This window comes from Patagioenas fasciata, chromosome 2, assembly GCF_037038585.1.
Source record: "Patagioenas fasciata isolate bPatFas1 chromosome 2, bPatFas1.hap1, whole genome shotgun sequence".
In the NCBI taxonomy this organism is placed as follows: domain Eukaryota; kingdom Metazoa; phylum Chordata; class Aves; order Columbiformes; family Columbidae; genus Patagioenas; species Patagioenas fasciata.
In genome coordinates this window covers 150,517,077-150,529,870 of record NC_092521.1, presented here as the reverse complement: position 1 = coordinate 150,529,870, position 12,794 = coordinate 150,517,077, and the positions used below count along the sequence as shown (strand labels likewise).

Below are 12,794 nucleotides of genomic sequence, written 5' to 3'. Positions count from 1 at the left end.
ATAAATGTAAAGTGAGGCACATGACTTTGAACAGACTACTACTACTCAAAAAGAGAGTTTGAAAGTATCACCATTTTATGAAAATTTCAGCTCAGTGCTCATTAGTGATTAAAAAAATAACTAGGTGTTAGAAAATACTAGGAAAAGAATAGTGAACAAGACAGATGATATCATTATGCTACTGTACTGTACCACAGCCTACCCAGATTTTGAATATTGCATGCAGTTTTAATTCACTCCATGTCAAAAATGATACAGCAGAAATAGAAATGTTAAGAAAAAGGTAGCATGGATGATCAAAGTTATGGAACAGTTTCTGTGCAAGGAACAACTAAATTATGTAGGACTCTCCATTCTGAAAACAGATGACCTATGGATCTCTGTTTGAGATCTATAAACATGAGTGACAAAGAGAAGCTGAATAGGGAAAGACTGTTCATTGTCTCTCTCAATACAGACTGTAGGGTCATCAAATGAAACGAGGCTAATGGTTCCAAAATACATAGATGTGAATATTAACTTCACAGAGCACTATGGAAATACTGGTAAGATAGGGAACTTCTTGAAGTAGGACATTACTGTTGCTGAGTTTACAGAAGTTTAAAAAACAAAACAAAACAAAAATACCCCAAGTTAATGAAAAAAAAAAAATCCATTGAGTTCTGTTAAAAAAATGACATAATCCTTGGTTTCTTTCAAGCAACCTCTTAAATCTTATATTGCTGGGAGTTGGGAGGATATTCCAGAAGTATCACCACATACTGTCCTCGATCCTGTGTTCTTCCCTAGGTAACCATCACCATTCAGTGGTTTTGGACTGGACCTCTAGTCTGACCTGCTACAACTGCTCTTATGCTTGATGAGATACAAGATGTCCTAATACTGACAGTAACACTTTGTAATACTTGCTAAACATAAAGAAATGGAAACACTTATACTACGACAGAAAAATAAACCCCCCAGATCTAATCAAAACACTCTGCTGTGTAGCAAGAATCATATGGAAACATCCTGGAGTGAGGATCTGGGAGAGAATGAATGGCATACAATATGTTAAGCCATATCATCTCATCTGTTGTAAAACTGGCCTTAAACATTTGTCTGTACAGGAAAGTTAGTGTAGTGGAAGCTAGAGGACGAATGTGCAGTGCTTCAGCTATTCCACAGGGGTGGTGGACAATGCAGGGTAAATCCTACATGGCATCAGCATCAGAAGCTCTGGCTACCACCAAGTGTCAGAACGCTGTTAAACCTTTCGTACAAGGAATCAGTACAGCCTGGGGAGGGCTGAGATAATCTTTCCTCCCTCATTAACTTCCCTTTACTGAGAGGTCATTCTGGAGGACCTGAGGTGTGGTGACTTGGGCTGAGACCCAGGGTGGCATCAAGCCTCCCCCGCCCATCCTCATCTTTCTGGGATATGGGACCCAGGGTAAAAGCAGGCAAGGCTATTCAGATCAGTGCATGGTACTCCACAATCCAGCACTGGGGTCTGGTAGCAGTAGGATCACTGGCAATTTTCTCATTTAGAAGCATGAAATCTGAATATCTGCCCATACTACTGCACACAACCTTGCCATGAAGGCATCAGATGTTTTGGCCCTGTAGTTCTTCAGAAATTTGCTTTTACTATTTCTTTGCCTTATTGAGATGTCTAACCACTTCCCTGCTTTCTTGTTCCAAGAAAACAGAAGAGTTTTAGGAGAGTTTTTTTTTTTTTGGTAGTCAGAAGATTTTTCAAGGGCAAAGAATAATACACCTTTTATTAAGCAGCTATGCACAGTAAGAAACTTTTTACTAGCAATTTCTCAAGGAATGTTATGACTGGCTGACTTGAAAGAGGCCTATCCAGAATCTCATTTGATTGTCAAGTACTTTAGAAAGCAGTTCTTACTGAATTATCAAACTTGCAGGAAAGCAATGGCAGTTTCATACCTGAGATTATGTACTTCTGTGTTAACTGCAGAAACATGTCAGACTAATAAGGAGTGTCATGCACTGCTAGCTGCTGCAGTAACAGGGAGCTGCAGGGATATGTTGCAGAAGACTCTTTGTAAACATTTTATTGGCATAATTAAATACTGTTTTTCAGAATGATGCACATATGACACGATACACAGTGATGCATCTCAGTAACTCTTGACCCAGAAAATCTGAAGTGGTTAAAAAATAACCACAAAAGCTTCATGGGTGTGGATTGCACACAGTTCACAACACCTTGCATAAGCAACCTTTGCATACTGCTCTTTGCTCAGAGCAGCCAAATCTGTCCTCTGCTGGAGACCAGGGCCCCTGCATGCGGACCTGCAAAGGTGGCTGCAGGCTGGCAAAAGCATCAGTTGTTCTAAAGCTGATTTACGCCCATCTGCAATATTGATGCTGCAAATAAGAGAAAATCAGAGTACTACTTTCTAGCTGATGGGACTTCTTAGATATCACCAAATAATTCCAGAGATTCCTCCTTCTGAAGACAACCTGTCTCACCTCACCTAGTCTCAGCCACCAAAAAAGTAAGCAACTAGAGTAAGCCATTTCCCTAGTAGAGCACAGGGGTGAAACAGGAACCTGCTGAAGGTTACTCATCCCACTCATTCTAGATGCTTATTTTAGGAGAGGGAAAATTACTCTCCTGAGACATCTCTTCATGACTGTAAAGCAGCAGACACATTAGACTAAACGCCCGATGCGTATGGGGCCAATGTTACAGGAGGTGACACACACAGGCAGAACAGAGCACTGATTATTCAGTGGGTACCTCTCCATTGGAGGTAGTGGTCATCTCTTGAAAAGATCTGCACATGTGGCTTTTTGGATGGTATCACACTTCCTTAAATAGTTCAGAGAATAATTTTTTTTTTTAATTTTTTTTTTTTAAATTTGGAAAAACATGTATTGTCTATACATGGAAATATCTTCTAATACTCTTTTTAACATTTCCACAATGTTTTGGACAGTGGGTGATTCCCAAGTAGACTGTTTTCCTCAAGAGCCAAGCATATATTTAATCCTAAATTTTAGGCTCATGTTCCAAAGTCTCTGTATGAAGACTTTCCTGTTTCTATTTTTGGCCAACACTTTTGTCATACTTTTTTTTCTGCCAGCAGACTAGACAATCAGTTTCTTAAACATTTCTCTCTTGAAACAAAACAATCCAACCCAGAGCATATTCTAAGGAGACTCTCACTATCATAAAATGCAGTTTTACAAGGCTGACGACTGTCTGTCTTTCCCTTGCACTAGGTTTCTGTTCGCAATCCCATACCAGATGGAATTGTTGCATGATTCCTGGCCAGACTTTGAAAACCGAAGCATGAAGCTTGCTCTTAAACTTCTGTCCATAACACTTCACAAGCAGCTGCTGTGGCTGTGCCAGAAGAGTTGCAAACAGCCCTTCCTCCTTCTACACTTTGACCCCAACCCATGGAGGCACATCACGCCATTCTCACTGGGCTCTGCTGAGCAGCACTGGGATCTCAGCTCAGTGCAGCATATGGCACCACACAGAGAAGCTAACACTTCTTTCTCTCACACGAACACACACACGCATGCTGTGACTGCCTGTCTACCTGTTTCTTCTCTCATCTCTCAGCTCATCATCACCACCAACGTATTTTCCTGACAAAATACTTTACTTTGGCCCTCATAGCCTCCCATGGAAAACAAATCAAGAAAAGCTACAGCTGTATGTAGAGATAAAGGCATAGTTAAAAGGTCAAGCTTTCAAAGCTGTTGGTAGCTGGACAGAATGGATAGCTGGATTAGTGAGAGGCAGAGAGCTGGGCTGGGGAGTTACAACAACTGAAGGCTGTTCAGCATCAGTGTGACACCCTGCAGGGAAAGCGAGCACCCACCTCCTGCAGGCGTTGAAGCTGCGGTCCCTTAAAGCACACAGCCCAGCAGAACAAGAGGGAAACAGTTTCTCGTCTTGCTACTTTGTCTTAAGGCTTGTCCTAGCTTTCATTTTGTGGTCATCAGATGGCTATGCTCAGTGTCCTGCCAATGAAACACATGCAATTTTTGCAAAACCAAACAAACAGTTTCCTACCATGGAAAGTCCCAAAGCACTGAGCAAATAGGTTGCTCTCCACCCATTGTCTGTTTCAAAACTTCCTTCGCAGCTTCAAATTACAGCCTTCTAATGAAAGTAAGGGGAAATCAGATGAACAGACAAATAAGACTTTGCCAACAAAGTTATTAACAACATGCAAACCACTCTTAAAAAAAAAAAAAATCTTTAAAATATTAGCATTTGATTCTCATCCTCAATGAAACAAAATGAGCCCCCCAAAAAGAACATGTTGAAGCACGTCCTACGTGCTCCTTGCAGCTGGTAACAGTGGGAACCTTGCCCAGGCAGAAGACAGTGGGCAGCAGGCAGGGGTGCAGCAGGCAGGATGGCAGCAGGCAGGATGGCAGCAGGCAGGATGGCAGCGGGCAGAGGTGCAGCAGGCAGGATGGCAGCAGGCAGGATGGCAGCAGGCAGGGGGCAGCGGGCAGGAGTGCAGCAGGCAGGATGGCAGCGGGCAGGGGGCAGCGGGCAGGGGGCAGCAGGCAGCGCGGGGGCCGGCAGCCGGAGCGCTGCTGCCCCCTCCTGGGCAGTCCCCCCGGCGCAGCACCCAGCGGGGTCGCAGCCCTGCAGGACCTGTCCTGTGTTTCTGGGAGGCGGGGGGTGGCATCTCACAAAGGGAAGCGAAGAGAAAGGCGAAGGGCTGGCAGCGCCCCGCCGGGCTGCCCGGCCGGCTCTGCCTTGGCTCAGCTGCTCAGCAGTAACTGCGCAGTTCATGAAATTATCACCGAGGGTGAAGTTATTCCGGAGACAGGCAAGGCAAGGACTGACCCTGCTAGCGCTGTAGCTAGTGGAAAGGGTGCGAGTGCCAAAGGAGAGAGATGCTGATTACATACAGGCTGCTGCTCCTAGAGAGGTCTCTCTGGCTGTATTTGTAAGATATCTCTCCCATGGAAAATGATACATAATCAAATTAAAAACAGACAGACAAACAAAACAGAAACATTCCCAGCCAGTTTACATCTGGATCCAAAACAAAGTTATTCTCCATAAACCTGAGTCTACCACTGAAAACATGTTGAGAGAAATTATTTCTTTGATGTACTTATTCCTTCTACCAAAGGCTCGCACCGGCTTTGAAGGGTCAACATGCTCAGGTTCCCTCAGACCAAAAGAAGAGTCTCTTGATATTTAAATCCGGGACTTGTGAAGCCTCATCTAACCTCAACTACTGCTTTTGTCCACCAGAACAAAACCAACCACAAAGGATGAAATGCGGCATCGCATAAATCAGAGACACTGCAGGATTCAGCAGACGGGGAACCAGGGCAGCTCTAGAGAGCTTGTACCGTCTGTCCTTGCTGGTCTACAGCATCTACTGGCCAGCCAGCTCCTGCTTCAGCCTTCTCCCAGGTAACTGAACAAAGTGCTGTGCCAAACCCAAGCCTGAAGCCACATCAAAGCAGATTGCTAAGGTATGACTCCCACCTGAGAGAAAAGTCCAAAAATATTATCAGGTCTGGATAAGAAAAATTAAAGTTATTCCTAGATGCTGTGTTTGGGAAACCTCAAACTGTTATCTTGTTGAACACAAAGGAGTAGAAGATCTCTATAAGGCAGGCATGAAACAACTTAAAATCTCTGGTCTTTCCCTAAGACCTCAGTTGTTTTCAGAGTGAAGCCTCAGACTGTTGGCTCTCACCACAACCTCAAAGCTGGCTAGACCACAACAGAATGTGCTGCAAGCCAGTATAATAAGACTAATTAACCACTTCAACTCTGGTTAAGATCTCAAAATAGGTCTTAAGTGGAAGATGGTACATTTTACTCTATAAAAACTCAGGACACTTGTTTTTGTCATTATGCTGACGATGCATGCAGGCATGCACACTTGGCACTTCACACACTCACTGCAATGCCCTCAATGTGAACTACTAAGTTCTGAAGGAAAATTCAACTTTTATAATTGTTTTTCAGTTAATAGGGTTGATGTCTGGTTGAAGACGAAAACAAAATAAAACATAAAGTCTTACACCCAATACAAGCTGTGATGCTGGAAGAATTTTGAACTGCTCATATAAAATACTTGCACTTGGGACATTCCACATTACTACTTAACATTACTGCATTTTCTTCACAGGGTTGGAGTTACATTTAAACCACAAGAATGTGTTAGTGTTACCTATGGAAAGAAAAATACCCAGGGAATTAATACCTGATATACCAAGACAAAAAAAAAAAAAAAGGCTTAAACTAGACTTGGCAAAGTCTTTACACATATTACATAAAAGACTTAGAAAACAGATGCTCCTTCTTATCAGCAGCCAAGGTCTTCTAACATCCCTACAACTTGTTAATCAACTAACATATGGTATCACTTCAGGAAAACACACCATTCTTATTTTGCATTTACATGGTCTGTTTCCTACAGAACTATTAAAAAAGTTTAGCCATTGTAGTATAACCTAGTAATCTTTATTCCTATACTTTAAAATAATCAATAACCACAGAAATAAAAAGAGAATCAATTTAAATCCAAACAATAAGTAAAACTCATTTTCATACCATCTTCAATGATAGATAAATTTCCTCTTACCATGCTGAATCTCACTAGTCTGTATAAAAATCACAATTTATTGCCATATTACAACCTAATAATTCTATTGACTTTGACTTAAAGCCCTTGAAAACCCAATACATTATGATTTTTAGGCAAAGCAAAACTCTAAAGGCAAAATTTAATGTAGTTTGGTAATATCTACACAAGGTGGTTTCAAGATATACATAACTTTACTAATGTGTTTTAACTTCTATTTTATAAACATGAGGCCTTACTGTCTCCTAAAAAGACACCATAATTTACTTACACACAATAGAATACACATATTAGGTAAAAAAAAAAATGTAATCAAGGTTTAGATTTTAATGAACCCTGTGCACTTATTTAAGTTTTAAACCAGTATTGTTCTGCTAACCTAGTCTCTCTCAGCCTCGTGTTGGCTTATTTTACCAATCTTCAGCTGCTGGGCCTTAAGAGGTTCTGCCACCCCTGCACAAATTCTGTGCAAGTCCATTCACACTCCCACAAACATTGCACAAACCCAGCACCACTCCATCAGGGTGCCAGCTGGTGATTTCTGCTGCTTCGCCACCATGTAGCAATGTGATCAGCCTGCTCTCCAGAGGTGTTTTGCGGACCCTGCGTACAGGTTGCTGCAGCAGTTCACTCCTGTCTGCACTGCTCCTCCAACACTACGTTAAACCCAATGGTTTTGCACCCCAGACAGGTGGGTTTTGGCTGCTGTGGTTCTTCCTGCAGTGCCAGCCCCAGGCAGGGGGACGAGGGGTGAGGAAAGAAGGCGCAAAAGGCACCAGGTGCTCTGGGCTTTGCAGCAAGCAGCGAAAGTATTTTGTCATGTCACTCTGCAGACAAGGTGACACACAAATAGCTCCAGTCAGTGTGGAAGGGAACAACTGTCTCTTCCCAGATGTGAAAGCAAGAACAAAGTTTGGCAGAGGAAGCAGTAAAGCTTGAGGAGAAAGCTTAGCGGGGCATTTATGGGTTATGTTTGCTATTTAAATTAGAGATTTGAATATATATGGTGTCTACATATTCTGCATTTTGAGGCCGATAGGAGGTCTTGGGTTTTGGCTGTTCTTTAATGCTTTTAACATCAGACACAGATGTAGCACGATTTAAAAAAACGCTTTCAAAGTACTGTCATGTGAAAGCTTGTTTACGAGTACAAAAAGAATTGCCCTTCAATACGCTTCTCAGTGCTTGGAATGACAACGGATGCAGTTCTATTTAAAGAAAGAGGTAACTGTAAAAATTCCGAATACCTGAATCACAATAAAAGCACCCAACACATTTTACAGACAAATTACAAATTTTCTTTCAGGATTTCCAACAGCAGGATAAAAATGAAAGTAAGGCACATGAATTCCTGAAATTTGTCTAGGATATAGTTTAAAAGTTGAAAACTAGGATTTCACTTTCAAGAAACACAAAGGCCCAAAGTCACAGGAAAATAAGTTTATGTAAAAAAAGTGAAATAAAGTAAATGCTGCAACCTTTAGTTATTTGACACTTTTCAAAAAAATTATAAAATTTATAAAGTCATATAGATAGGCTGGAAAACAATATGACATTCTTAATTTATTAATGATTAAACTTTGAAATATCCCATATATACACTTGTATGCACAAACTCATAAAGCTACAATCATATGTTTCACAGCATGTCTCTCCCTCTCTATAAGGCTCATCATCAATTACATTATAAGCCATAGCAAGAGGGACAAGAATTTCCTGTACAGCGTGTGGTATAATGGTCCACTGAATTCTGGTATGGGTTTCAGGCTACTACTCATAATAAATGATACTTCAAAACAAATTGCAGAAATCCTCTCCCAGTTAAATATTTAATTTTCATTTAAAAGTAGTAATAATCTGATTAAATGGCTGCATGAATGAAACAAACATTAATAGTATCTCATTTTGGCACACACACCTGACAGGGATCTTTAAGAAATCCAAAGCAGGTGATACTGTCTGTGATAAAAGTGAAAACAAGTCTGATCTGGCCTAGTTCCAAAGCAGAATGTGGGATGGGATGAGACACTCAATGCCAGAACGCATCTCTTCTGGAAGGGTAGCACATATATGACAGGGACAGTATGTGAGGGTGGCACACCTGGGTACATGAGCAGCTTCATGAGCAAACTAACTTCACACCCGCAGCAATGTTTTTGGCTTGAAAGGGCTTGCCGAGAATACCTTGATAAGTTATCTGTTAGAAGATGTTTCTTCCATCTCCAGATTTGTGGGTTTGGTTGTTTTTTTAAAAATAATTGGGATTTTTTTTTCGTTTGTATTTTGGTTTTTGTTTGGTTTTTGTTGTTGCTTTTTTCCCCCCTTTTTTTTTCCTCTTTTATTAAGTATTTTCTTTTGAGTTCTGCTGCACAAAAGTTTAAAAGGCGAACAAATGTGAATTTTCCACAGTTCAAGAGTATTGGAGTGCAGAGCCTCTTTGGCATTTGCATAACAGCTCCTACAAGGGGTCTGTTAGCAACAGTGGGTTCCCAATTGTCACAGGGACACCCAAGGAGCCGGCAGGGACCAGATGGTGCCAGACCTGGCTGAGATCTTGGGCTTTGTCTCCTTCACCCACGCAGCCTCCTACTCCCTGGGCCAGTCCTGTGAGGGACAAGCAGGGGGGAAAGGGACTTCAGGGGTCCCACTCCGCTTCAGCACAGCCCCGTGATGCACCAGGAGCCCCCTCACCAAGTGACGGAGGAGCGCAAGGGCCTCCATCTCGCCTCCATCACCCCCATCTCCCCTGCCCACAGTCCGGAGTGCCGGCTGCTCCCAGCACAGGAGCACACACTGCTTGGTACCGCACAGAATTGGGTGTTCCCCGAATGCTGCTTCACTTTCAATTTAAGTGAAAGAGAAATGCATCTAGACAAACGCTCTCCTAATATGCTCACCCAGGATACCTAGCTCTGCCTTGCGGGTTTGGATTGCCCTGCTGTTGGTATTTAAACAGGGCCCCTGATTCAAAATTATTGATGGAGGTACCCTAAAGCAACCTGAAACATCTGAAAAGGTAAGAATATTACAGATGCATGGATGGGCAAAATTACCTCTCTCAATCCAAGCTTCTGGATAATGAATGAAATGCACTAATGCCTCTCAGAGGTACCTCATCCGCTTACACTGATGCTTTGTCATGCAAGCAGTAATTGATCTGCTACTGTTTTCTTTTCTAACTGAGCAATTCACCCCGGCAGTATCACCAAATTAGTATCTACTGAGTTCAAAGCTATGCACAATTCCCACAGTTCCCCCACCCTTTAACAAAGAAGATAAAATATACTATGTCTGCAATACAATGACATTTCTAGATAATAACAAGATGCATGAAATCAAAACTACACAAAATCTTTTTAACTTACTGAACTATTCTCCTTCTTCAGCAAAGCGTTCTGCACCAGCTATTAGCAACAAGAAGGGAATTTCCTCCTCCTCCTCAGACTATTCTTGAAATAGATTGCAGTAAGTCTTCCTTTCCAACCCCAGCCTTCAACAGCAAAAGGAAGCAACTCTCAACCTACAGGCAGGAACAACCTCAGAACGAAAAAAACCCACCAAACCATAACAAAACAAAACAAAAAAACGACGAAAAAACCCAAACAAAACAAACTACGAACAAAAAACAAAACAAAACAAAACAACAACCCTCCCAAAATTTTGGCTACCACTTTATTAAAGGTCAACACAGCCATTTAAGAAAGATCTCTATGAGCTGCTTTAAAAGACTTCCTACTGCAGAAACCTAAATCACAGCATATAGCTTACTTGTCTTTCCTTTCAAGTCCGGAAAGCTCTTTGTTAAGATCACTTACAGTGAGGAAACAAGTTTTCACTCACTCTGTATGTATACTTTTATAAAACAGTATTATAAATAAACCAGCAACAGTTTATGGAGGGTAGTAGTGGACAGAATGCCTTTGCCATGAATATTAAAAGTGTATTTCTACATCAGCCCCACATATCCTGACAAGATCTGGGAATTTACCCCACATGATAGGGGCAACAGTCAGAAAACAAAGAACAACAAGGCTCAGGTGGTAACAGCCTCCTTACAACTTTACCCCAGGCAGCTATCATTAATAGGCAAGGAAAAGGCAAAATATTTACTGAGTGGCTGTATAAATGTGCACTGCACAGCATGGAGGATTCTCATTTTCAAGATCTCAATTAAAGGGAAATCAAGTCAACAGCTAACCCATATGCTAGACTGAAGTCAGCATTGTCCACAGCAAGTATGAGAGGTGGGCATTAGCCCACTTGTCAGACTGCTGAGCTCAGTAACTGAGAAAATATAGGGGTCCTTGGTTTTCTGAGTTTGTTTGGGTTATTTTAAAGACACAATGTTATCTGTCTCTTCTTTGTTTCCTCAGCCTGGACCATGTCCCTTCATCTCTCAAAGGCTGAGGAATGGGGCTTTTCACAACAGCTCATGAGACTCTCATTTAGAGATCCCTCTGTATCATTAAGGGATTTTAGCAAAGAGAGGCTGGTGCTGCAGCCCCAGCTAAAGCAACATCAGCATCATCTACAGTCTTAAGAAGGGTGGAAGGCCAGAATTTACTCTGTGTAGTCCCTGCCTTCACCCTGGGATCTGATAATGAAACCTGAAAGCTCTGCTGTGCTATGAGCACTTCAGTCTTGATGTAACCTTCCCAGGACTCTTCTGTGGAGACCGTGTGGACAAACAAAGTTCTCCATAACATTTTCAGTAGCACTGGATGGACAATCACAGGCATCCTCAGCATATCATGCTATTTCTGGATTTACCAGCCCCTTACTCTTGTCTTTTTCTGACCTTGCTATATGCTTGAGAAACAGAGAAACCATGATCTAGCCTTTTAATATTTATAATACGAGACACAAGAATTCTAACAGCACCACAGAATCATCACCTTCCATATAAAGAAAAAGATAAAGGAAGCTCTTGAGGACACACAGTCCTCCCCGCACCCAATCAACTTAGGACAATCTGATCCATGATCAGGAAGACCCAAGTGCTCTGGATCTCTCTCTGGAGGTTTTATTTGCTGTATCAGGAGCCCAGGCTGCTTGTTGAAGTTAGATGATCATAAGTCATCTTTGAGAATAACAGACTAAACTGGAATTAATCCCCGATTCAAAGCCTCAATGTAACAAAATGCTTTTTTACAATAGAGAAATGCAGATTATTGGCAGATGCTCCATCAGTGCAAAAAGAATTAACACAAACTGAAAACAGAAACTTGGAAAAACAAAGCATGCAGGAAATCCAGAAAGAACAGTGTTGGGGTCAACGTGACAAAGGAAAAGAGCTGAAATTGAAAGATACTCTCTATTGGGAAAAGTATGAAGAAATACAGGAAAAATATTTCCAAAGGTATCTGGCAAAGAAATCCTTCATTAGGAAGCAGGGAAATTACGTTGAGCATGCTTCTGGGAGAAATGCAGGGAGAGGTGTTTGATGGCTTGTGGCTACCTGCGATCTGATTACCAGTGAGTACTCCTACCACATAGGCAGAAAGCATGAAAATGCACCCATATACTGAAATCCTGTCCTGGGAAAACGTGACAATACTTTAATTAACACTGGCAACGTTTGCACTTCCCAAAACGTCAATAAAATTTGTTACAGATCTATTCAGTTGTTGATGATTTTTATTTCATATGAGAAAAAGGAGTGCCGTCTTAGACTAATTAGTTTCCATATCAAAATCCATGATCATCTAAATACCAGACTAAATATTAACAGATGCTGTCTTGATTTCACATTTAAAATCCAAGACAGCAGTTCCCAAAGTAGGGTCCCAAGCTCCATAGGGCCTGTCACAGGTTACTCAGGTCTCTGCACAACTGAAATCTCATTTTACAGTGCCCAGAAAATATCTTTGGGGAGTAAAGAGAGTGCAGTTAGCCTTCCTATGCCCATGGATTTTGCCCCTGCTTGGAAGAGAGATGGAAGGAGGGTCATGGCAGGACCCAGGAACAGGCTGCATCCACAGTTTGCATTAAATTGCTATTTAGCAGAGAACGAACTTTCCATAATGCTCTTTACAATATCCTCATTTTACTCATCATGTTAAGTTAGAGAAGGTTTGTTTGCTGCTGCTGCTACTTTATTTTTTTTTAATGAAAACCATTCCTGACTGTAGCCTTCTCTGTGAGAACTACTTTGCACACAGTGAGGACGTGGGTGCAAAGAAGCAGCTCAAA

General features: G+C 41.7%; 1 protein-coding gene across 11 annotated transcripts in view; it reads right to left on the bottom strand.

The window, feature by feature from the left end:
• KIAA1217 (KIAA1217 ortholog) overlaps positions 1–12,794 on the bottom strand; it is a 362,847-nt gene that overhangs the window by 190,182 nt on the left and 159,871 nt on the right. The window contains exon 1 of one of the 11 annotated variants that reach the window (XM_065830211.2): positions 9,968–10,109. The exons of the other annotated variants lie outside the window; for them this stretch is intronic. The gene's annotated coding sequence lies outside the window, so the exon portion shown is untranslated. Of the gene's footprint in view, positions 1–9,967; positions 10,110–12,794 lie in introns of those variants that run through there. 11 annotated transcript variants of the gene reach the window in all.